This window comes from Pleurodeles waltl, chromosome 8 (genome assembly GCF_031143425.1).
Source record: "Pleurodeles waltl isolate 20211129_DDA chromosome 8, aPleWal1.hap1.20221129, whole genome shotgun sequence".
NCBI lineage: Eukaryota > Metazoa > Chordata > Amphibia > Caudata > Salamandridae > Pleurodeles > Pleurodeles waltl.
The window spans coordinates 1,496,499,014-1,496,525,465 of NC_090447.1; the positions used below are offsets into that span (position 1 = coordinate 1,496,499,014).

General features: G+C 48.3%; 1 long non-coding RNA gene across 1 annotated transcript in view; it reads right to left on the reverse strand.

Moving 5' to 3' along the window:
* The window catches only part of LOC138249269 (uncharacterized), a 193,572-nt gene that overhangs the window by 54,791 nt on the left and 112,329 nt on the right, over positions 1-26,452 (reverse strand). The window contains exon 2 of the long non-coding RNA XR_011194818.1: positions 25,250-25,342. This is a non-coding gene — a long non-coding RNA (uncharacterized lncRNA). The remainder of the gene's footprint in view (positions 1-25,249; positions 25,343-26,452) is intronic.

Consider the following 26,452-nt stretch of genomic DNA (forward strand, 5'->3'; position numbering starts at 1 on the left):
CTTATGCGTAAAAAAAAAATGACGCACAAACTGTATGCGTGAAAAAAATATGACGCATACCGTGAAAAAGGGCAGACATTTTATTCAGGAAGTGATGTGATAGGATATCCTGTTTACAGAGCATGTACAGTGGGTGTACTTTCACTTTCACTTTGCAGTCTATGATTCTTCTAGACTGTGTGGCTGTGTAGAGAGTGGTGTCCATTGATTTTGTGCTTTTGTGTCCTGTGTGCTGTCTCTATTGTCAATTTGTGAAATAAATATTGTTGGTGTATACTGTCCTACTGTGTTTTGTGTACATTTGTCCATTTTCTAGTGTTTTTGTTGTTTGTGGGAGTCTGTTGTGGGTAGTGGTAGTTTGGGGATAGTTGGGCTCTTTTAGTGGTTAAGTTTACTTTTCTTCTGTATTTGAACCCCTACTGTACCCCTTTTCCCCTTTCTATTTCTTTAACCCCTATTCCCTTTCACATTTCTTCAATGTCTGGTAGGCCACGTCTTGGCAGGATGGGTGAAGAGGAGTTGGGGGGCTTCATATGGCTTGTGTGCCATTTCTTGCCACCGATGATCGAGGCAGGGTGATACAGGGGTATCACACTGAGGCGCGCAGAATCCGGTGGGTAAAGGTGCTTCATCACCTGCAGCGTGTGTATGCCAGCCAGAGGAGTGACCACCAGCTGAAGCACCGGTGGGCTGACCTCATCACCAGTGAGCAGGATCTCTTGGACCACCTGGGCATCGTGATTGGTGGCACTGTTGGTGAGTACTAATCATGTAAATGTGCACGATTAAATGCTCTGTAGTGACATCAGATGATTTGTACAATGTCTGCCAGCTAAGTTGCTGACTGTGTGTAATGCTGGGGAAACATACTGGGTAATTGATGCACTTTGAGAAGGATCACAATTGCTAGCTGTCAGGTAGCACATACTCAGCAAACTTACAGGATACTTTTCCGTGAAGTAAATTGGTGCTGCCTTTGTGTCAGACAACCAAACAAAATAGGAGCCAATCATGTCTATATAGGCCACATTTGCCAGAGAAGTAAAGATGTACCTACATATTGGCTAACTTTGTTGACGCAATCGCTAGACTGACTTTACAATCACTACATGATGCAGAAAATGAGTGATGGCTTCATATCAATTGATGATAGCAAAGTGGCCCAGACATATGTCTCATGTGAGTCTGGTGAGTGTGTAAGGAAAGCGTTCACGGAAGTTCTATGAATGTTAGGGATTATTGTGGTCCTTTATATTTTTGGTTACATGTCAGATCTGGATTTGAAAACATTGTGAAAAGGTGTAAGGTGCCCTCAGCTAACATCTTAGAATGGTTGTTGGAGTTAGTTGTGCCACATTTCAATTAGGGATGGCAGTCCAAAGGTATGCACATGGGTTCACATCTCCATGGTTGGTGCAAATCACCATAGCTGGGCCACATCAAATGAAGAAACTGTAACAACATGAGGGCTTACAAAAGTCCCTGTCCCTCTGTACATTGTACCTATGTGTAATAAATGTGTCATGGCCACATAGGCTGTTTGACTGGTAATGCAGTCCTCAAGTAACCAGGCTTTGGATGTCTCTCTTGGATGCACATGATGAGACAATTACACTCCATATTTTTTTCTGGTCACTAATGACGGGGCATGTTTGCCACCACATGATAGTTAGGGCCACTGCATGTGTGCAGATATGTGTGTAACTGTCACAGGAGACCCATGCTATGTACAAGTTGGCCGTGATATATCAGATGCAGTATCATCATGTCTGAATGGCTGCCATTTCCTTATTCAGCCTACACATTGTATATGTTTATGAAATTGTTGGTCAGTGCACAGATTTTGAGCACATTTCTTCCTTCCATGCCATACAGGTGGACCGGCACCCTACACTGTGGGAGAGGTGGCTACATTTGAGGACCCCGACCACTCCAGTAAGTGTTGATATGTCTGTTATGTGTTGTGTTTGCTGGTTATGGACTCCTGTGTGTTGAACGCATAGCAAGGTGTGATGCGTTGGGCAATCATTTGTCTTGTTCCATGATTGGGATTTCAGTTTCTCAAATGTTTTGAGTTGGCCAATGCGTATCCTATTGTATTATCTAGGGATTGTAGGCCATTCCTGTAGGCACCACAGTGAGTACTGGTGTGAGTCATGTGGATGACACTTGTATCAACAAGAGTTGCAGTGGAAGTCAGCTCAGATTTATTCAGCCTGTCAGACCCACATTCTCCAAGATTGGTACAACAAATTGCTTTCCAAAAGACTTCTTCTTCCCTATTTACCAAGTTACTTATTAAACTGTAGGTAGAACTTCCTAGCAGCATGTACTTCCACATGTAGTGCTACAAGTATGTGGAACGTGAGTGCAATGGCCTAGGTGTGCATGCTAATCATGATCATGGGTGTTCTTGCAACTCTGTGTCTGATGTAAGTCATGCCTTACTGGAAGTATTTGTTGTGTACCAAGCTCTGCATTTCCTGACATGTGTGGCGCTATGATTGGTCAAGGGTTTGCAGACTCCTAATTGTTGATAGACCTTACCTGTGGTGTGTGTGTAGAGCCAAACACGTGTGGAGTTTTCTATACACTCCTCGGTGTCCATGTTGTTTGGAATTGATAGCTGTTTATCCACTCCCCCCTCAGACACAGGCATGGGTTTGTGAATAGGGTACCTAGGACTGATGCTACCAGTATGTTACACATGCATGTGAAATAGTGACTGTTTGGTTGGAACCTAGTATACACACTCAGGTTTGGCACATGGGTACTATACTGGCAAGTCCTGTTACAACTTGCAGACCATGTGGCTTTAGTTTAGCATTGCATTCACTGACATTTGTAGCCCAGGTATTGGTGGAGGATATGCAGCATGATTGTTAGCTGATAACTGGCAGAACTCAGATGGCAAGTCAATGCCAGTTGTTACCCATCTTGTAGGTTTTGGATATGCTATGTGTGATGTGACATTTGTAGGCTGGCCTGCCGTGTACTTCCTCAGGGACATTCAATGATCTGTATTGTGATATGAGCTGTTACAAGTACAGTAGATGTGTTGTCTGATTGACTTCTTGTGCCATTTCACACAATGCAGTTCCTAATGTAGATTAATTGCATTTGTCTTCACAGCTGCAAACATGACTCCAGACCAGGTCCGTGAGTTCCAGCGGCGGGCCATGAGATACCAGCACATCCTGCTGGTGGAGTCGGGGTTCAGGAGGATGGCCCGCCTATACCGCCATGAACGGGCCTCCGGGGCATGGAGGGCCTTCCCACAGGGTGGCCCTACTTTGGCCACCACAGCCACCACCAGCACAACCACCACTTCAAGCCAGGTGGTCCCACCCACAGCTGGGACTGTTGTCCCTACATCTGCCAGACTTCCAGGCCCCAGCATTGCTACAGGTGCAGGACAGCCCACTGGCCTTGGCTCCACACACACACAGACCTCCTCCACCGGTACCCAGACTGTCCCAGCTCCATCTGTTGACCCTGCAGCATTCCACAACATAGAACGGAAGATAGACCGTGTGTTGCGCAAGTTAAGCCATCTGAGTCGGGATGTTTGCCACATTAACCGGCGTGTGAAGTCCATCAAGAGGACCCTCCGGAGGGCCAACCTCAAGACTTTTTTGATATGGACATGATTCCCTCCCCTCCCTCCTCTTTCCTTGTTCTCATACTTAGTGGGCTTAGTGTTAGGTTAGTATAGGCTGTTAGTTTAGTTAGTGTTAGTGGGTGGGGGGTCCTGATTCTTTCTATTTTTACTTATTACGTGTGTGGGTGGGTGGGTGTGCGGCTATGTTGGGGTTCTTGTGTGTTTAAAAAAAAAATGTAAAAAAAACAAAAAATTTTAAAAAAATATATATTTGTTTAGTATAGGATAATATGGGCCATATTTATACTTTTTGACGCAAAACTGCGCTAATGCAGTTTTGCGTAAAAAAATTTGCGCCGGCTAACGCCATTCTGAAGCGCCATGCGGGCGCCGTATTTAATCAATGACGTTAGCCGGCGTTAGCCGGCGTTAGCCGCCGACGCTGCCTGGTGTGCGTGGGAAAAAACGACGTACACCAGACAGCGCCGGCGTAGGGGGATATGGAGCTTGGGTGCCAAAAAATGGGGCAAGTCAGGCTGAGGCAAATATTTCGCCTCAACCCGATTTGCGCCATTTTTTTCGACTCCCAACCCCCATAGAAATGACTCCTGTCTTAGCAAAGACAGGAGTCATGCCCCCTTGCCCAATGGCCATGCCCAGGGGACTTCTGTCCCCTGGGCATGGCCATTGGGCATAGTGGCATGTAGGGGGGCACAAATAAGGCCCCACTATGCCACAAAAAAAAAAAAAAAAATACTTACCGGAACATACCTTAATGTCCCTGGGATGGGTCCCTCCAGCCTTGGGTGTCCTCCTGGGGTGGGCAAGGGTGACAGGGGGTGTCCCTGGGGGCATGGGAGGGCACCTCTGGGCTCCTTCCGAGCCCACAGGTCCCTTAACGCCTGCCTTGTCCAGGCGCTAAAAAACTGCGCAAAAGCGGCCGTACGTCATTTTTTTTGACCCGCCCACTCCCGGGCGTGAATTTTGCCCGGGAGTGTAAATACGGCGCACATGCCTTGGAGTCAATTTTTTAGACGGGAACGCCTACCTTGCATATCATTAACGCAAAGTATGACGCAAACTCCATGGACTTTGGCGCTAGACGCGTCTAACGCCAAAGTATAAATATGGAGTTAGTTTTGCGTCGGAATTCCGTAAAAAAAAACGACGCAATTCCGGCGCAAACAGAGTATAAATATGCCCCTATGTGTTTAGGTTAGTATGTGTTGTCCTCCATGTGTCCCATCTCATAAGGGGGGTGGGGGGGATGTTTAGAACGTTTCATTACATGTACGTTTAGCTTAGGTTAGTTAGGGATAGTTGTGGGTAATGAGTAGTCAGGGTAGATTAGGGTAGGTAAGACTTTTCCCTCAGTTTCCTCTTCTGTGATTAGCATTTAATAAATATATAGTTAACCCTTAACAGTATGTGTTAAATGCTACTTGATCCTGGGCTTGGAATTAGTGTACATGAATGCTGTTCTATTACATTTGTGTCCTATGCTACAAACAAATCCCAACTGAGCTGTAAGATTGGCAGCTACCCCAGAGCTACCTTGCAAAGTTTCCACCATTCGTTGCAACCACCAATCACAGTTAATATGAATCCCAATGTGTTTCTGTTGATAAGTATGTTTTCTACGTCACAAACAGTGCTTCCAGACTTGGTATTGGGGGAACAGTTTTAGGTCTGACTGCAGTGTGATGATCAAGGACACCCTTATAAGATGGGTTCTCGTAGGCACTCTTGTATTCTTGTCTTCATGACTCACATACGTCATTTGTGACACAGTTCAGCATGAGTACCTATTTGTATGTAAACTCAGATAGCTTCATTCATGCAGTTTTTGTAGTGTTTGCTTAGATTTGTGTGCACTGTTATATGTGTTAGTATTGCATGGTGACAACATTTTGCAGCCACTATTTGATGACTTAGATATCCCTTGAGGAAGCATTATTCTGTCCAACACAGCATGATGGTGTATGGTTTCTCACTTCATCAGATATGTCCCTCAGGATGGGCAGAGTATGATGCAATCATGGGCACTGTGCAGAATTATCTGACTACATAATATCAGGACAGTTGTATTGACAAGCTACTTTTCAGGTATCTACTGCACAGTTGATATGTCACATTACCCAGAGACAGATTTGTTGTGTAAGTGCCATTTATTGAAAAGTGCAGTAGTGCTATATGTACATTGTCCATGATTGTGAGTCCATTAGAGTGACATCTTACATTATGATCCTACACAAGGGGTTACAGAAATGCTTTTGACATGCTGGGGTGATGTTTCAGACAGTGCAGAGGGACAGGATTTGCCAACTGAGTAAGAGAGAGACAATCACTGGGCAGGCTGACAAGATATACAGTGGTAAGCAGAACAGTCATTAAGTAGAGTTGTTGTAAGACTGGCATGTTATAAAGCGCAGGACCTTGGTAATAGTTGGCCATGTGGCAGGGAATAGTGCTTCCGGGTAGTGAAGGTGATCCGTTCCATGTCTTCTTCTTCTGATGTGTGTGTTGCCTCCTCTGTTCTTGGTGGTGGTGGTTGTGAAGGGGCAACACACACCTCAGTGTTAGAAGACGTGGAGTCAGACATCCCGGTCGCTGCTACCTGTGAATGTCTTAAGGGCAGTACTGCTGCAAGGAGGATCTGCTGATTCTTAAGAATAGCAGCCACATCACGATGGTAGGCAGGCAGGGGGTCATGATTGCATTTGTGCATGCAGTGGAAGGTTTGGGGTGTGAGGTGTTGTGGCAACTCCCTTACTGCAGTGGTGAATTCCTTGACAGTTTCTTGTAGTCCTTGCAGGATGGATGTTAGGGCTTGCATGGCTGCTGCCTGATCTGCAGATGACATCAATGCACGAACGCACCCCCTCTAGGCTGGCTGCCATATTTTGCATCCCCACCCGCACCTCCTTGGCCAGCTCCCGCTGTACCCCAACTACAGTTCTCTCAAAGCTGGTGCCTGTGTCATCTGAGTCCTCAGCTGTATTGGAGCTGGCAGGTCTTACAATTGGAGTGGGTGGATCCTCTGCGATGGCTGCTTGTTCTGTGCTCCTCCTTGTGACTGAAGGTGGGGTCTGGAGGGTTTCAAGGACCTCTTGGATGGTCTCCTGGGGAATGTTTATCAGTTCGTCATCCATGCCATCAGGGTAATCTGGGACAGGCATATCTGCAGGAGATCCATTGTCCTATGCAATGAAACGGGGTACAATTAGTGTGCCTGTGTTGTGGCATTAGTGATGTGACATGCCTGCCTTGTGATGAATTCACATTGTGATCTTGTTTCGTGTTTATTGCTCCAGTCTTTCAGATGGGCATTCTCCCAGGCCCATGGCCCACCTGCATGTCACATGTATGTTCTAAAGTTATTAGACTTGTCGGCATCATCTCTTCTAGGTGTTGGTTTTGGCCAAATAGTGAATTGCCACCTTCTTGTCCTACTCAACCCTCCGTCTACATCCATTCTCATGGTGAGACCTTTCACTGGCTGTGGGTGTTCTGATGGCACTGGCAGCACACTTAACAATCTGGACCTGCCCCAGTCTCTGATCTTTCACATCCACTTAAATGTAGTTGACATGTAGCATATCCTATGCATAGCAATGTTATGGCACGAGATGGATGTTGGCACTGGTAATGTGTACAGCTGATGTTGGGAATGTGTGGTACATTGGATTGCCCTGATAATCGTATCAGTTTCCTATTTCCTCCTCTGACTGTGCAGGTGTATTTCAGTGACCAGTTGCATGTGTCCTCCCCCTCAATGCTGTTTTCTGAGCAGTATGACATTTGGGATGTTACATTGTGACCCAGGCACAGGATGGACCCTGACATATGTAGCATGGGTATGTCCTTAGTGCTGTGTAGCTCCTATTGTTGTTGACATTGGCTGATGTTTGCGACAAATATGGGCATTGACATTTGACAGTACTGGGGCCTTTGTCTTTTTTCAGGGGATTGTTGAAGTTGTCATCCTCAACCCTCTAATTTAGGTGTGTATGATCCATGAGGAGGTTACTGCCATTGGCTACTTGAGCTGCACACAGAGTGGAGTTGGTAGTGGCAACTGTTGTCGCAGTTACATTCCAGTTGTCAGTATGGCTAGAGGTTGTTAATAGGGCCCTAGTTAATGTGGGGGTATGGTGGCTGACGTGTGCCGGGATGTCAGTTTGACGTTGTGCCCTTCCCTCCTGGCGTGGCTTTCCCTTTGCTCCATCGTTGGCATGGCAGCATGCCCCCATGGGACTGTTGTTGGTGTAGTGTAATGGTGTGCCCCAGCTTCTGTCTGTGCAGGCCATGCCCCCATGCCGTGCCCCTTTACCCATGCCACTCCATGTATATGATGACTTACATGCAATGTGTAGTAGGTACTCCCCCCCCCCCCGGTTGCAGTTAACATTAGTGCATTTTAATTCCCCATGCAACTTACCCTGCATGTGCGTTTTGTCCTGGTAGTCTGCGCTGTCCTGTCCTTGAATCCCTGTGACGATCTCCTCAGGGATGACGGCTGCAACCATCTCCTCCATGTGGTCGAGGGCCTCCTGGTGTGCTGGACTCCCACCTCCAGTCTGCAGTGCTGCCTTCCTGTTCCTGGCCATCTTTTCCTTGGTCCTGCGCTTGCAGTCATGCCAGCGTTTCTTGCACTCAATGACTGTTCTGCGTACTTCTGCCACACTGTTGATCTTGTCAACAATTTGTTGCCATATAGCCTCTCTCCTACTAATTGGCAATTTTGAGGTGACAAACAGTTGGTGCTGATGTTCCGTCACCTCTTTAACTAGAATTTCCTGCTCCTCTGCACTGAAGCGACACTTTCTTTTCTTCTTAAAAGTGTCCTGGTTCTTGTGTGGGTCCTCCTGGCTGGTTCCTGGTCTGTTGTCATCTTCCTGGGGTCTGTAGAGGCATGTGGGATCCATTTTGGCTCTCCTCTGGTGAAATGGCAGTGTTCGCTGGGTTTTTTGACGCTATTGCGTCAAAAAACGGCGCATATCCGGTTTGCGGGTCGTAAATCGACCCACAGTCATTTCCGCCGCGTTAACGTTGTTTTGCTTTACGACTTGACGCTGCGGTGTGCGTGAAAATAAATAACTCCCACCTGTGGTTTGCGCCACCGTGCGTCAGAGTATAAATTTGACGCCCGCTCGGCGCACCAAAATGGCATTTGCCAGCGATATTATTTTTGATGCAAAACTGCATCTGCGCAGTTTTGCGTCAACAAGTATAAATATGGCCCCTAGTATTTATAGGTGGACAATTTTTTGCTTCCGCTAAATGCTTACTACTTCCACACCTGAAGCACTCTTTTTTCTTCCCAAAGTTATCTTCAAATCTGTTTTTATTCTTCTTGGAGTACCGCACTTCTCCTACTGTATTTTGTTCCTTAGTGTCACAATTCGTGTTGTTGAGTTCCTTGACATATTGAGATGTATTTTCCATATGTCTTGCGACTTCAACCGTTTTGTCCAAAGTCGGATTTTTTAAACTCAATAACTTCTCTTGTATTTAACATCCTTCAGTTTGTTTATGAACTGGTCCTGAATGATTTTATCATTCAGATCCCTAAATTTGCCAGAAATAGCTAATCTTCGTAGACTGTTTAGAAACTGATCTATTGTTTCATTTTGTCTCTGAGCGCACGAGAAAAATCTATGCCGCTCTACTACAATGTTCATTTTTTTCCCGTAGTTTTCTTCTAACGCCTTCATGGCATTTTCATATACATCTTACTCTTGATCCGAATCTCCTCCTTGTGTGTCTTGTAACGGCAAAGTTTTTAAAACCTTTCTTCCTTCCACCCCCAGACAATGCTTTAAAATTGCCAGCTTCCTTTTTTCTACATACATTGCCTCCCCTCCAATAGCCTCCAAATATGTAGTGAAAGCGTCTTTCCAGTCTTCCCAGGCCATGCAGGGTTTACCTGGAAGCTGTAGAAATGCTGGTGGTAGAGTTATAGAGTGTGTTGCCATGTTTACTAGTACTTTCTATTGTTTGTATTGCAATTATTATTATTATTTTTTTTTTAGTGCATGAATATTGATATTGTATCCTTGGATGAAAGTCTCTGCTTTTAAATACTGTTTCCGCCTTTAAATTGTCCTTGAAAGCAGTCTGCTCAGCCTTTAATTACACCCCGCGTTGGTTAGCAGCAACACTGTTTTTGTTAATCCTGATTGCACGTGCGTTGCCTAGCAACCATGCGCGTTGGCCGCGTCCCTCGTTGTTATAGTTTTTTTTTTTTCCAGTGCGTGCCGGCGTCGCGCTCACGCAATGTTAAACTTTTGAAATGCGGGCAAAACTAGATCAGGCTCCGTTTTTTCCTCCTCACAGCGCCGAATGTGAGCCGTCACACCGAGCCTCCGGTGACCATGTGATCGGCTCTGCCGTCTCACCGCTACGCCGCTAATCTCGCTCTTACCCGGGTCCAGGGTCACAATTGACGATCCACCATAAGCTCTGGGAGACGCCCTCGTCACCAATAATAAGTCAGGCCAACAAACACGAGGTACACTGCTTCTTCAGTTTTATACTTAAGTTTATTTCCAAGCGACCCCGACCCGGCTGTTGTCCTCGCCAACCGCTTCACTCGCCCGCATTCCAGAACCCCTTTCCTGTTGCCAGGAGACAGCCGGGTTCTTTCCCACACTGGAACCTTTTATGCATAATATATACAATACAACAACAGTCTCACAAGTCTTTCCAGTGGGTGGTTTGCCCACTGCTTTATCCTGGGGAGTGCAAAGCCACAGTCTCTCAAGTCTTTCCAGTGGGTGGGTTGCCCACTGCTTTATCCTGGGGAGTGCAAAGCCACAGTCTCTCAAGTGGATGTCTTTCTCCACTGGTTCTGGAGGGGGCTTTGTGCCCAGAGTGCTTCATCCTGCCAATAACTGAGGTAGTGGATGTCTTTCTCCACTGGTTCTGGAGGGGGCTTTGTGCCCAGAGTGCTTCATCCTGCCAAGGACAGAGGTAGTGGATGTCTTTCTCCACTGGTTCTGGAGGGGGCTTTGTGCCCAGAGTTCTTCATCCTGCCAAGGACTGAGGTAGTGGCTGTATCTCTCCACTGAAAGTGATGCATCATTGAAGCTGCCCAGGCTCCTGGAACTCACCACCAGCCTCGGACGACTGACCACTGGGGATGGCAGCTATGTCTGCGGTGGTGCCACTGGCTCAGGATGTCGGGGGCCGCTGGGGGTGCTTGTGGCTGTGTCAGTGGTGGCGGTGCTTGTGGCGGGCTCTGTTGCAGCGGTGCTTGCGGCGGGCTCTGTTGCGGCGGTGCTTGCGTCGGGCTCTGTGGCAGCGGTGCTGGCGGCGGGCTCAGTGACTGAGGTGCTGGTGGCGGGCTCAGTGACTGCTGTGCTGGTGGCGGGCTCAATGACAGCGGTGCTGGTGGCGGGCTCTGTGGCAGTGCAGATGGCGGTGCAGGTGGCGGTCTTCTCTGCCGTGCAGGTTGGCGTTGACGTGGACAGAAGGTGTGACACTGGTCCCTCAGTCGGTGCCACCATGCCCTCTCCTGACCTGCACTTCACTTTCTGGCCCTTCCCCACCTTGGATGGTGGTGCTGCTGTTTTGCCACTATCCCCTTTTGGTTTCCCTGAGCCCTTGGTGGCAGGTGTTTTCGGCTTCTCCCTCTGGGATGTGGGCAACTTTTTAAGTTTTGCAGGTGACGGAATGTCCTTGCCCTCGCTCCGAGACACACTGGGAGAGGACACAGGGGATGTGTGAATGGTAGTGGGGGTGGTGAGTGCACGTGAGCGGTGTGTGGTGATGGGCGTGCTGGTGATAGAGGTAGTGGCTGAAGATGTAGTGCATGCAGGTGTGAGTGGAGACGAGACTGGGAGGGAGGAAGGAGACATGGAGGAGGGGGACACAGTGGAGGCAGTGGATGTTGGTATGTCTGCATGGGTATGATGCTTGTGTGAGTGCCTGTGGGATGTGTGGTGCTTATGTTTGCCTGAGCCACTTTTGTGTGTTGAGGTGTGTGCATGCTGGTCTGATGGTGTGCTTGGGATAGGCTGAGGTACAGGGGATTGGGTCTGGGTGGAGGAAGTTGGAGGGGGGAGGCTGGACACAGGGACAATGGCTGCCATCAGTGCTGAGGCCAGAGCCTGAAATGCTCTCTGTTGGGCTGCCTGGCCAGAATGAATGCCCTCCAGGTATGCATTTGTTTGTTGCAAATGCCTCTCAACACCCTGAATGGCATTCAGAATGGTAGACTGCCCAACAGTGAGAGATCTCAGGAGGTCAATAGCCTCCCCACTGAGGGCAGCAGGGTTGACTGGGGCAGGGCCTGAGGTGCCTGGGGCAAAGGAGATGCCCACCCTCCTGGGTGAGCGGCCACAGGACACACGCTGAGGGGCTGCTGGGAGGGCGGTGTGGATGCAGGGGGCACAGAGGGGCCCGCCACCGCAAGGGAGCTCCTATCAGAGGACGAGTCGCTGTCGCTGCGTCACCTCCTTTCCCCGCCGTGGAGCTCCCCTCGCCCTCCGTCCCACTGGTGGCTTCAGACTCCGTTGTCTCACCCTCCAGGGCCAAGTGGGATGCAGCTCCCTCCTGCTCCGGTGCCACTGCTCCTCCGCCAGATAATGCTATTGCACACAAGAACAGGGAGACCACAAAAAGGGGGGGAGACAGAAGAAAGACATGTTCAGTGCATGCAATACCACTACCGTTGGCGGACACTACAGACACAGCAGACCTCAGCACTACGCCATGCACTAACAGTTCCTAGATTATTCACAAGGCCATGGGGTACAAGGCCTATGCCCGATTGCTGCACATATGGAAGTCACAGGACCCTGACTAGGTCTAGATGGCTCTAACCACTGGTGGGGTTGGGGTGCCACATAGCCTGCCTCACAAGGGACCTTGCCTACAAACTTCGCCCTGGCCTAGGGGAACCCACTGCCCACCTCCCCCACCCAGACACCTCGTAATGCGCGCAGAGTCAGATGAATGTGTATGCACTCACCCCCTTGTGGCTGCTGTGATGCCCTCAAGCGCCCATCCAACTCCGGATACGCCACCGCCAGGATCCGGAACATCAGGGGTGTCATGGTGCGAAGGGGCACCCCTCCCACGTTGGGAGACCATCCCCAGCTGGGCCTCCACCATCTTCTTGCTCCAGCGGCGAATGTCCTCCTATCTTTTCCGGCAGTGGGTGTTCTGTCTGTGGTGAACCCCCAGGGTCCGGACTTCCTTGGCGATGGCACGCCAAATATCCTTCTTCTGGTGGGCGCTGACCTAGAGGAATAGTACAGGTAAAAAGGTAAATCTTTCACCGTCCAGACCATCATAGTCATTGGCCCACGTTCCCACCCTTGCCCTGCGCACATGCACTCACCGTCCGCACATGCAGGACTCAGTCCGTCCCCCCATGTACCTTCCATCCACACCACTCCAAACAGCCATTGCCCATGCAGCATGCTCACAGTGTACTCACCTGTTTGTCTGGAGGACCGTAGAGTAGCGTGTACTGGGGGAGGGCCCCATCCACTAACTTCTCCAACTCCTCCGAAGTGAAGGCAGGGGCCCTTTCCCCAGACACATGAGCCATTGTCGATTCCAGACTGAGGTCACAGCATCACTTGCAGTGTAGGTCCTCTCCTGTTGAAGGTCAGGTATCAAGTGAGTGAACAGAGAGAAAATGGCAGTCACGTCCGCGGCGGTGCGTACCGTCACCGCCGGCGTACATCGTCATTGGCTCCTAAGACCCATAGGGTCCAATATTAACCAATGCAGGATTGCGCCGCGGTCTTCGACCGCCTACCGCGACGGTGTACAACGCCAGCGCAGTTACCTCATATCCCCTTGTCCCACCTTACAGGTCAGGCAGCCGCCATTTCAGGGGGCCATATGGCAAGAATAATAACTGTGTCACACCTATATTGGCCTTGCATACACACAGTAACAGGCACATTGCGGATTAATAAATGTGTGTTAGTGACAATTTGTGATTCCTCAGTGTTGGCTGACTCTCTGCTCGCTGTTCTTGTCCATAGGGCACGTCCGCTGGGGCAGCTGATGAGATGGCGGCATCCTCCGGTATACAGACCGCTGGTGGACCTGTCGACAATGGAAGAGCAACATGTAATTGTCACCTACAGACTTCACCGTGCCACAATCCATGAACTGTGTGCCCAGTTGGAGCCAGACCTGATGTCAGCTATCCGCCATCCCACAGGGATACCCCCTCTAGTGCAGGTCCTGTCAGTACTCCATTTCCTGACAAGTGGGTCTTTTCAAACTACAGTGGCCATAGCATCAGGGATGTCCTAGCCTATGTTCTCAAACGTGTTGTCCAGAGTGTTGTCTTCCCTGCTGAAACACATGCGCAGCTACATCGTTTTCCCTCAGGTGGAGGATTTGCCTACAGTGAAAGGTGACTTCTATGCCCTGGGACATATCCCCAACATCATAGGTGCCATTGATGGGACACATGTGGCCTTGGTAACCCCCCCCGCAGGAGTGAACAGTTGTATAGAAACAGGAAGAGCTACCATTCAATGAATGTGCAGATGGTGTGTTTGGCCGACCAGTACATCTCCCATGTGAATGCCAAATTTCCTGGCTCAGTGCATGACGCTTACATTCTGAGGAATAGCAGCATCCCTTATGTGATGGGGCAACTCCAGAGGCACCATGGGGCATATTTATACTCTGGTTGCGCCGGAATTGCGTCGTTTTTTTTTACGCAATTCCGACGCAAAACTAACTCCATATTTATACTTTGGCGTTAAACGCATCTAGCGCCAAAGTCCATGGAGTTTGCGTAATTTTTTAGCGTGGACACCTACTTTGCGTTAATGATATGCAAGGTAGGCGTTCCCATCTAAAAAATTGACTCCGAGGCATGTGCGCCGTATTTACACTCCTGGGCAAAATTCACGCCTGGGAGTGGCCGGGTCAAAAAAAATGACGTACGCCCGCTTTTGCGCCGTTTTTTAGCGCCTGGACAAGGCAGGCGTTAAGGGACCTGTGGGCTCGGAAGGAGCCCAGAGGTGCCCTCCCATGCCCCCAGGGACACCCCCTGTCACCCTTGCCCACCCCAGGAGGACACCCAAGGCTGGAGGGACCCATCCCAGGGACATTAAGGTAAGTTCCGGTAAGTACTTTTTAAAAAAAAAGATTGTGGCATAGGGGGGCCTGATTTGTGCCCCCCTACATGCCACTATGCCCAATGACCATGCCCAGGGGACAGAAGTCCCCTGGGCATGGCCATTGGGCAAGGGGGCATGACTCCTGTCTTTGCTAAGAAAGGAGACATTTCTATGGGGGTTGGGAGTCGAAAAAAATGGCGCAAATCGGGTTGAGGCGAAAAATTTGCCTCAGCCTGACTTGCCCCATTTTTTGGTGCCCAAGCTCCATATCCCCCTATGCCGGCGCTGTTTGGTGTACGTCGTTTTTTTTCACGCACACCAGGCAGCGCCGGCGGCTAACGCCGGCTAACGTCATTGATTAAATACGGCGCCCACATGGCGCTTCAGAATGGCGTTAGCCGGCGCTAATTTTTTTTAAAGTATAAATATGGCCCCATGTGTGGCTAATAGGTGAGGACAAGGAGCCTATACCCTGTAAATAGTTGTCTGGGTCTGAGGTGGTCCCTACTGGTTAGTGTGTGTATAACAGTTGTCAATTGACATTTGCAGGTGACTCTGGGTACCCCAACCTGTCATGGCTACTGACCCCAGTGAGAAATCCTAGGACTAGGGCAGAGGAACGCTACAATGAGGCGAACTAGGAGGATTATAGAAAGAACCTTCGGCCTCCTGAAGGCCAGGTTCCGGTGCCTCCATATGAAAGGTGGTTCTCTCTACTACTCACCAAAGAAGGTGTGCCAGATCATCGTGGCCTGCTGTATGCTGCACAACCTGGCTTTGCGACGCCAGTTGCCTTTTCTGCAGGAGGATGGTCCAGCTGGAGGTCTTGTGACAGCTGTGGAGCCTGTGGATAGTGAAGAAGAGGAGGCAGAAGAAGAGGATATCGACAACAGAAACAACGTTATCCAGCAATACTTCCAGTGAGACACAGGTAAGAAGATATCACTGCTTCACACATTTCATACTATTGTGTGAACTATCATAGGTCTGTCACTTTCACCCAGTGTTTGAACTCTGACTTGTCACTTTACCTTTCCATTTCACAGATGTGGGTCCCACTGTGTGACCTCTGCTATATTTCCTCATGGACTAGAGCGGTGTTACATCGGTATGTTGACAATAAAATTGACATTGCTATATTCCATAGTTATTGTAAATACACATTTGTGAAAGCTCAGACTGACTCTAGATTGTTTTGTTATTGTAGTGTGTTTATTTTTGTGCAAATAAGTGGAGGGGGTTGTAAAATGGTCAGGGGTGATGGTGGAGGAATGTCCATGGGAGAGTCCAGTCTATTTGTTTCACAGGTGCATTGTCCAAAGGGGCATAGGAAGTGGAGCTAGGGCAGTTTAAGGATGGACAGGGTGACAAAGTTGGACAGAAGGATGACATTCAGGGGGGTCTCATTTCCTGGTGGGGGTCTTGGCAATGTTCTCTGTCTTGTTCCTGGATCTCAGGGCCCCTTTGCGGGGTGGCTCTCCATCTGCAGGGGGTGGGGTGCTGGTGTTGTGGTCCTGTGGCGGTGCCTCCTGTCCACTAGCGCCGGCGGAGGTGGTGGGCTGTTCATCATCCAGGCTAATGACAGGGGCCCCTTGTTGTGCCACAGTGTCCCTCCTGGTGTTGAAAAGGTCCTGCAGCACCCCTACATTGGTGACCAGGGTGGTGTTAATGGACTTGAGTTCCTCCCTGATCCCCAGATAGTGTTCCTCCTGCAGCCGCTGAGTCTCCTGAAAGTTGGCCAGTACCGTTGCCATCGTCTCCCGGGAATGATGGTATGCTCCCATGATGTTGGAGAGGGCCTTGTGGAGAGTGGGTTCCCTGGGCCTGTCTTCCCCCTGTCGCACAGCAGTCCTCCCATTTCCCCTGTTTTCCTGTGCCTCTGTCCCCTGAACCGTGTGCCCACTGCCACTGCCCCCAGGTCCCTGATTTTCTTGGGGTGGTGGATTTGCCTGGGTTCCCTGTAGTGGTGGGCAGACTGCTGCTTGACGTGTCCTGGGGACAGAGGGATGGGCCCGCTGGGTGGGTGCTGTACTGGTGTTTCCTGAGGGGGGAGGCTCTGTGGTGGCTTGTGCCAGTGTCAGGGGAACCGACTGTCCCGAGGTCCCAGATGGGCCGGGCCGGTCATCTTGATCCGGTTGTACAAAGCTGCTGTCATCACTGTGGGCCTCTTCTGTGGGGGGAGTGGACATGTCTGGAACCTCCTGTCCGGTGATGTTGGGTAGGGGTCCTGCAGGGGTGTAAAGGCATGATTATTGCATCTGTGTGTGCCATTGTGTGCAATGGGTGAGTGACCCTGTACTTCAGTGCTTGCATTCATGTCTAGGTCCTTGTGTGATATTTGGTTTGGGGTCTGTGTGGGTATCTGTAGTGGACATGCTTTGGTGATGGGTGTCCATGCTTTGGTGTTGCATGCAGGGCTTGGGATGTGTGGTTTGTGATAGTAGGACATATGTGAGGTGTTGGAGTGATGGGGGTGAGGGTGAGGGTGGGGGTATGTGATGGCATGCAGGTAGGGTGGGGGATATAATAGGTAAGAGTTGACTTACCAGAGTCCATTCCTCCTGCTACTCCTGCGAGGCCCTCAGGATGCAGTATTGCCAAGAGTTGCTCCTCCCATGTTGTTAGTTGTGGGGGGAGGAGGTGGGGGTCCACTGCCAGTCCTCTGTACTGCAAATGCTCCTTCCCCCGTAGGTCGTTCCACCTCTTCCTGATGTCATACCGTGTTCTTGGATGCTGTCCCACTGCGTTGACCCTGTCGATGATTCTGCGCCATAGCTCCATCTTCCTAGCAATGGAGGTGTGCTGCACCTGTGATCCGAATAGCTGTGGCTCTACCCGGACAATTTCCTCCACCATGACCCTGAGCTCCTCCTCTGAGAACCTGGGGTGTTGTTCTGGTGCCATGATGTGGTGTGGGTGATGTGTGGGGTGGTGTGTGTTGTGATGTGTGAGGGCATGTGTTTGTGTGTGTTGTCTGAGGTACGTGGATGTTGTGTGAGTGGTGATGTTGTGTGTCTGGGGATGCTAGTGTTGTTTCTGGTGGTGTCTCTCTCTGGCCTTCTTTTGCAATTTTGGTAGTAAGGGTTTGTGAGTGATGTGGGTGTGTGTTTTATATTGGATTGGGTGTGTGGGAGTGGTGTGTTTATGTGTATCAGGTGGGTGTATTTCGAATTGTCCAATGTTATTGTGTTTTGTATATGTGCGTGGATTCGTGGGTCGTGATAGTGTGGGCGGATTCCTGTTGGCGTGACGGTGGAGGTTTTCTTATCGCCAGTTTATCACTGACCTTTGGTGTGGCGGACTTGTGTGGGTTCCGAGCTGCGGGTCGTAATAGCTGTAGCGGATTTTCGCCACCGCAGGGGTGTGTTCGCGGTCTTCTGCACGGCGGTAAGCGCGATTTACCGCCAATCTCAGAAATAGAGATACTATAAAAACTCCTGATAGATACCAATATACTGACAATCGTCCCTCTCGTTCCCTCCAGGACACACCGGATAAAGGGAGTGACAGAGTGGGACAGTCAGAACACCGAAGTCCCTACGTGAAGCCAAAAAAGGACTCACATTGTTCCTCAGAAACTTACATTAAGAAGGAGGAGAAAGCTCCTCAACAAAAGCCCCAGTTTAAAAAGAAGAAGGTGGCAGTGATGTAAATTAAAGATGCCACTCACATTGAGAACGTTGTTAAAGAACAGGATATGGGCAGTGACTCTCCTAGACAGCACAGCAGAGGTCACGATCTGTCGCCAGAGTCTTACAGATCTTCTGGACGTGACAGCAACTAATGACTTTTTAGAAGTCAAAATAGTGGACAGGCGCGTCTCCCTACCCAACAGGTTCTATAACTTAAACATTCTAATCGAGGGGGGCATACAGCTCATTATTAAACTAATCTTCTGGAAGAGATAAACCCTAAATTATGACATACTATTGGCAGAAAAAGAATGGTCACATGAATTCTCCCTCAAGCTCCCACAAGGGGAAGATATCATTTTACCTTCTTTTTCAGTCGTAGTTCCAGACGTTATAAAGGAAGCCTATGCTGCTTATGGGCTTTGGCACAGGTTCCCGCACTATAGCACAACTACGTAGGATGGGATAAAGATTCCCTTTACCGTGTAATTCCAATTAGATCTACACCACAGATCGACCCAATATTGCATTAAACATGAAGCTAAAGCATCTGTGAGAGAAATTCTCACACAACTTGAGAACTGGGGTAATCAAACCCTGTGTCTCTGCAATGAATAACCTGTTATTCCTCGTAGCAAAACCAGACCATTCCTATAAAATAGTCTTAGATTACACACATTTAAACAGTCACACACACACATTTGCAATACAAAATGCACACCGCACTAATAAACAATTATGGGCAGATTTAGGGGCATATTTATACTCCGTTTTCGCCGAATTTGCGTCGTTTTTTTCGACGCAAATTCGACGCAAAACGAACTCCATATTTATACTTTGGCGTTAGACGCGTCTAGTGCCAAAGTTCATGGAGTTAGCGTCATTTTTTTGCGTGAACACCTTCCTTGCGTTAATGATATGCAAGGTAGGCGTTCCCGTCTTAAAAAATGACTCCGATGCATATGCGTCGTATTTATACTCCCGGGCAAAAATGACGCCCGGGAGTGGGCGGGCCTAAAAAACCCGCATTAGCGCCGAATTTTAGCACCTGGGTCAGGGCAGGCGTTAAGGGACCTGTGGGCTCAGAATGAGCCCAGAGGTGCCCTCCCCTGCCCCCAGGGACACCCCCTGCCACCCTTGCCCACCCCAGGAGGACACCCAGGATGGAGGGACCCACCCCAGGGACATTAAGGTAAGTATTATTATTTTTTTTTTTTGTGGCATAGGGGGGCCTGATTTGTGCCCCCCTACATGCCACTATGCCCAATGACCATGCCCAGGGGACAGAGGTCCCCTGGGCATGGCCATTGGGCAAGGGGGCATGACTCCTGTCTTTGCTAAGACAGGAGTCATTTCAATGGGGATGGGCGTCGTAAAAAAATGGCGCAAATCGAGTTGTGGTGATTTTTTTGCCTCAGCCTGACTTGCACCATTTGTGGACGCCCATACACCATTTTCCCCCTACGCCGGCGCTGCCTGGTGTACGTCGTTTTTTTCAACGCACACCAGACAGCGCCGGCGGCTAACGCCGGCTAACGTCATTGAATAAATACGGCGCCCGCATTGTGCTTCAGAATGGCGTAAGCCGGCGCTATTTTTTTTGGCGCAAAACTGCGTTAGCGCAGTTTTGCGTAAAAAAGTATAAATATGGCCCTTACTATCTTTCCCGGCAACACAGCACAGCATCCAGAAAATCTGCACTACGTTGCGTAAGAAGGCGGGAGCAGGAGTGCGCCATATCTGCAGAGAGATATGGCTCTCTCCTCCCCTTTACCTAGCGCAGGTGCTGATTTCAGCTGCCATGCGCCATGCACATACCTTTGCGCATTAGTGCAAGGGTGTGTGCAAGGGTCTAGCATACATTTTGTACTGGAAGGCTACCCTTCCAGTGCGAAATACTAGACCTAGACAACTTCTAAAACCTTTCCCGCTTTGTATGTGTGCTGCACAGTGCAGCACACATGCAAAGTAGGAAAAGAAAGGAGAAATGACAATATTTCTCCTTTTAACGCCTGATTTAAAAGGCATTATTTTTTTACGCAAAACCCTGTCTCACATTTTCGGTAGATAGGGTTTTGCATCAAAAAGGGTGGGTGGTTGAAAGGGAACACCCATGTAACACCCCGTTGATGCAAAGTAATGCAAAGAAGCGCCTTGCGCTACTTTGCTTTACCTTTAGTCATTTTCCAGAGCAAAACAGGTTTTGTGCTGGATAGTAAATATTAGAAAAAAACATTTTGTACTGGTTTCCGCCATTTTCATGACGCAAACCCAGTGCAAAAAGTTGGTAGATCTGCCCCACAGTGCTTAAAAAGTACAAAACAATCTTGGATATTTCTAACAGTTTTTCTGACAAAATCTGGTGCCTAGAAGTTGGGATCCCTGCATTTTTTAAACAACGGTGCGCGACTCTGCCAAATTTGGCACAGCGACGTGCACCGTAATTTTCTCTTAAATCTGGCCCTTAATTTTAAGAAAAACAAAATTGCCTTTCTCACTGTCCTATTTCTAGGATACAAATTATCAAATTAAGGTAAGAGCCTAGCCCTGCACTTTCTAGAAAAATGCGCTCAAGTATAGCCACCAAACACCATCAAGAAACTGCAGTTATTGCTGGGTTTCTTCAACTTTGGCAGAACATACATTCCAGATTATGCAGAATTCATAAAACCACTTTATGATTTGCTTCATCCTGACTTTTCAAGCAAACATTGGACACCAGAACACACACACATTCTCAGAGATTTGCAACAAGACATGCTAAAAGCACAGCATTTACACTCATGCGATAATAAAACAAACATGGTCATCAGAATTATTGCTGGTATCATTGAATTAACCTATTTCACATTCAATGAGGGTGACATGGTACCCATAGCATACAAATCACATGTTTACTCTAATGCAGAACAACACTTTGCATCAACAGAAAAAATACTGACTGCAGTTCAGATGGCTGTCATTAAGGAGAGGCCATCTGCTCATGGGAAACACATTATTGTTGTTACCCTAGTGTCAGCCTTAGAGGCGGTTACAAAAGATAGTGTCCCGAATGCTAAGGCATTACATCATCCATGGTAGATTTAATGGGCAACTTCTCTGACTGCCACTGATGTAGATCATGTTTTTGACCCAAAACTACAGACACAAAAAATTCTCCAATATGAACTTGTATACGCCATGCCTACTAACATCTTACCTCTTGACTAATACCAAATCATTATTTATACTGACGGTTCAGCACAGCCAGCTGTACGTACCTGTTAGAAATGGGGGGCATATTTATTACTTTTCTTGAGCCCCTTAGCACCCCCTTAACGCCACCATGTGTGCGCCATACTTAATATACAGCGCACCATGGCGGTAGTTAGAGAACTAGCATCAGAATTTTTATGCTAGTTCGGTGCTTTGCAGGATTAGCGTAAAACTTTTTGCAAAGCACCCAGAGGCCCATTGTAACCAATAGGAGCCTCCTTTTAACACCTGCTAAGAGTAGGCATTAAAGGTGCTGAAACAAATGACACAAAGAAATCTATTTGATTTCTTTGCGCCATTTTTTCAGCCCCCCCAACGAGGGAACACCCTCTATACATACATTATGCCTGGTGCAGGCATAATGTAGATCAAACAGTTACAGCGTGGCACAATGCATGCATTGTGCCACTTTGTAAATATGGCGTGGCATTTTTGGCCATCTACATTAGCGTAAAACAAATGACGCTAATGTGCCGTTCTAATGGCGCTAGGCTCTCTTAAATCTGGGCCGGGGTGTCTGGTTGGGTCGGGTATGCACCTAAGCCAGCCGGAACCCACCACTCTAGTCAGGGGGAGGGAGTTACACACCCAAGATAATGCCTGCTCACCCACTTGGTAGCTTGTCAGAAGCAGTCAGGCTTATACCAGAGATCATGTGTAAAGGGCTTGTACAACACATACAACACACATGACACAATAAATACACCACAAAGGAATCAGAACAAGTTATATAAAAATAAGCTGTATTGCATAAAACATTATTAGACCAAACACAACCTATTAGTAATACCCTGCTACCCAAACAGTTGTCAGAACATCACACAGGTTACTAGTACTCTGCAAAAATAAGCAGTAGTCAGGTAAACCTATAGGTTACAGGTATTCTGCAACACAAGCAGTAGTCAGTTTGTCATTACCACCAAAAAAATGCATGTCAGAATAAACATATTATCACGAATGCCAGGACATCCTCATGAACGCACATGAAATGAAACATTCCCCAAATGGCAAGTAATCAGTATCACCAATATAATGCACATACCAGAATAAACACATTATCAGAGATGCCAAGACATCATCATGAATGCAAAAATATCCTCACCCTTTGCATATGTCACCAAGTCTTCCCTCCCAATGCATATACTATAGACCCTGAAAGGCTCCCAATTACAACACAGAAAAGGGTGCCTGGCAACCTACTCCAGGTCATAACCATACAGCGTTAGCATGAGTATGAGGGCACTGGACACACTAGGGACATATAGAATGTTCAGGGCTCCTACCCGCACCTTCCTCCTGAAGGTCACAGTGTGTCTGCGCTCCATTTACAGGCTAGGGGGTACATGTGGGCCTCAAATGAGGGGCACCGGAGCTCCTGCACTCCTGCACCCATGACTACGACAAACAAAGGTGCTGTGCATGCGCAGGACCTCCATTGAGGATCTCCCTCATCCTGCCACACGTACTGCGCAACACAAAAATAAAACTGCTTCGGGGGCCAATCTTCACCCCAGAGTCAAAGCCCACACCCCGGTATGGCATCCTCAGGGGCAGGAACCAGGCCCCACTCCCTTACTTTATTGGTCGGGGGGACCTCTCCTGGTTTCCGCACAGCATGCTCAACGGGTCCTCTTCCTCGAGGCCCCCCTCACCCCACCCACAACTCTTGTAGAACACACTCTCTGGGTTCTTTGGCGCTATGCAAGGTGGGCAGGGCAGCTCCTACCACCTCCACCGTTACTCGCACACTGCGCCTCCTGGCTGGGGACACAAAGCTGAGCCCTCCTGCCCGGCCAGCAGGATTCTCCTCGGCATCCCAGGACAGCGGGCGTCTCTTTTATTTGTTGTGGCTTGTGCCGTGGTGGTGACGGCACAAAAGCAGGCACCACAGGGAGCGTGCATGTTCACGCTATCTCCCCCACTCCTCGCGACCTCTCCCGCGTTGATGAGTGGGGGCCCACACCGGGTGACACAGGCACCTCCTTGCTCCCCAAGCAGGTGCTGACTTCAGAAATAAAGCGCTCCTCATGCACTGATTCAAAAGATGAAGCACTCCTCACGCTCTGGCACATTAGGAACACATCGCTTCTGTGCTGTAGGAAAGAGTGCAGAGGAAAAGGGGGGGAATCCACCCAGCCACTGGAGACAGCTGGGGGTGGGGGAATGAAGCTGTAGGGCCCAGGCAAGCAGGCCAGCACAAAGGATCCTGATGAGCAGAGATTGGCAGTCCTTCTTAGTGTTTAAAATTGTGGGGGACAGCCCCCTGTACTTATACTCTTTTTGTGCAGCCTCCACAAAGGGGGATAGTGGGGCTCCAACCAATTCTAACCGGTTCCAGGAATGTCCCCTTCTCCTTCAGCACTGGCTCCAGACATCAGCAGGGCGTAGACAAGCCCTTTGTGTGAGGCTAGGGTACAGCCTTTTACAGATGCAGGTGTGCCCCGTCTCTACCTCTCCCAGCTCAGGAAGACCATTCAATATGCAGATGCACTCTTGTGACACCTTCACCCTTCCCTGTGTACAGGATGCCTGAAAAGTATGCACAAACCCCAGCTGTCACTCTGCCCCAGACGTGGATTGGAGGCAAGCTGCAAAACACCAGAGTCTTAAACACAGAGAAATGCTCACTTTCTAAAAGTGGCATTTTTATAATGGTAATAAAATCCACCTACACCAGTAAGCAGCATTTCTCACTACCATTTCAACCATACCAAATATGGCTGCGCCAACCCTCATAGATCAGACAATACCACTTAGACATATGTTAGGGTATATCCAATGAAATCCTCTGAGAGAGATAGCACTCACAGTAGTGAGGAACCACATAGGCTATTTGTCACTATTAGGACATGTAGTACATAAAGACTTATGTCCTACCTTTTACATACAGACCACCCTGCCCATAGGCCTAGCTGCGGCCTACCTTAGGGGTGATGTATATGTAGTAAAAGGGGAGTTCAAGGGCTGGCAAGTAAATTTAGATGCCAGGTCCTTGTGGCAGTAAACTGCACAAGCAGGTCCTGCGTTAGCAGCCTCAGACAGGTTTGAAAGGCTATTTCTGTGAGTGGCACAAGCTGCGCTGCAGGCCCACTTGTCGCATTTAATTTACAGGCCCTGGGTATAGGGATATCACTGTACAACGGGCCTACAGGTAAATTTAATGTGCCAATTAGTTGTAAGCAAATCCTACTGAGTTAAGAAGGGAGAGTATGTGCACTTTAGCACTGATCAGCAGTGGTAAAGTGCCCAGAGACCTAATGTCAAGAAAAAGGGGCCAGAAAAAATAGGAGGAGGAAGGGAAACATTTTGGGGATGACCTTGTGAAAAGGGACAGGTCTAACAGGACCAATCACCAATACTCTGTTGCTTGCACAGCTGTTAATGCTCTAATGAGGGATAGTATATTCTACCCTCAACAAACTTACACACAGACCCTAGGGGATTGACAGCTCAGCTTGAGGAGCTTAAAGCTCTGGTCCTAGCTCTGGAACATACAGATCCTGAACATCCTACGCTGATTGTATGTGATTTGTATTACTGTGTCTAGTCCTATAATGACTACTTACATTACTGCCGCTTGGAAAGGTTCAGGTATTCCAAAGGGAACACTATCAAACACAACATTTTGTGGGGGAAGGTAGAGGAAGTTGACTTACATGATTTCTTGTTAGGTCGTAGAAAGCCACGCTCAAAATGTTGTCTGTATGCCATATACAATGAGATCTGGAAGCTTTCGCAGATGGAGGCTGCTGCACGTTTAAGGCAGATAGACAAAGAAAACATGGAAAAGGCTTTAGCAGTTGTCAATATTGGTATGATTACCTTGTCCAACCACATTAACACCCTAAATAACATTGGGCCAGATGTATCAAAAAAGGCATTTGCGATTCGGAAATAGCGATTTTTAAGAAATCGCTATTTCTGAATCCCAAAATGCAATGTGTCATATTTGCGATTCGGTAATAGCGATTTCTTAAAAATCGCAAATGCTATTACCGAATCGCAAATTGCGATACCGGCCCCATTCGCACCTATGGGCCTGCAGGCCCATATTTGCAATTTTTTTGCATTTCCCAAATTGGGAATTCCTAACTGGAATTCACAAATTTGGGAAATGCAAACCACAGGGTGCTGGGGGCCTAAGGCCCCCTCTGCTGCACCCCAAGAAGATTTTTAAGGACATGTAAGGCGCACACATGCCAAAGGGGCATGTGTGTGTTACATGTCAATTTAAAAAATGCATTTTTAATGCATTTTTAAAATTTGCACATGGTTATCACCAAGTTCAACTTGGTGGTAATAGCGATTCCTTAATGCCCAATTTGCATTAAGGAATTGCTTGTTACATGTGGTTTAGAAATCGCAAATAAGGTTTCCTTATTTGCGATTTCTTAGTTGGAGAATCGCAATTTGCGATTCTCTAAACAGGCTCGCAAATTTAAGAAATCGCTGTTTTAGCAATTCCTTAAATTTGCATTGGAAATGCCTTTCATAAATACTGAAAGCATTTTTGCATTTGCAAACGGCCATTCGCACCGTTTGCGAATGCAAAAAGGCTTTTACATCATGGGCACAGTCAATTGAGGTCCATTATGCAGTTAGGTTGGATGTTACAGGTTCTTAAAAGTTGCAGCATGCCCTAGTAGCATGTTAAGTCTACTGAGTTATCTCCCGCATTTATTTTGACCCGGCAACAACAACTAATGGCTAGGAAAGTTGCATGTTACATTATGCTAAATATTTAGATGTTGGAAAAATTGCCTTTTACTGTAGCAGAAATTCCCTCTGCAGTGTGGTTTATTATACATGGAGTAATAAATCTGCCCATTTCAACATTTCAGTTTAGGGCTGCTTGAATC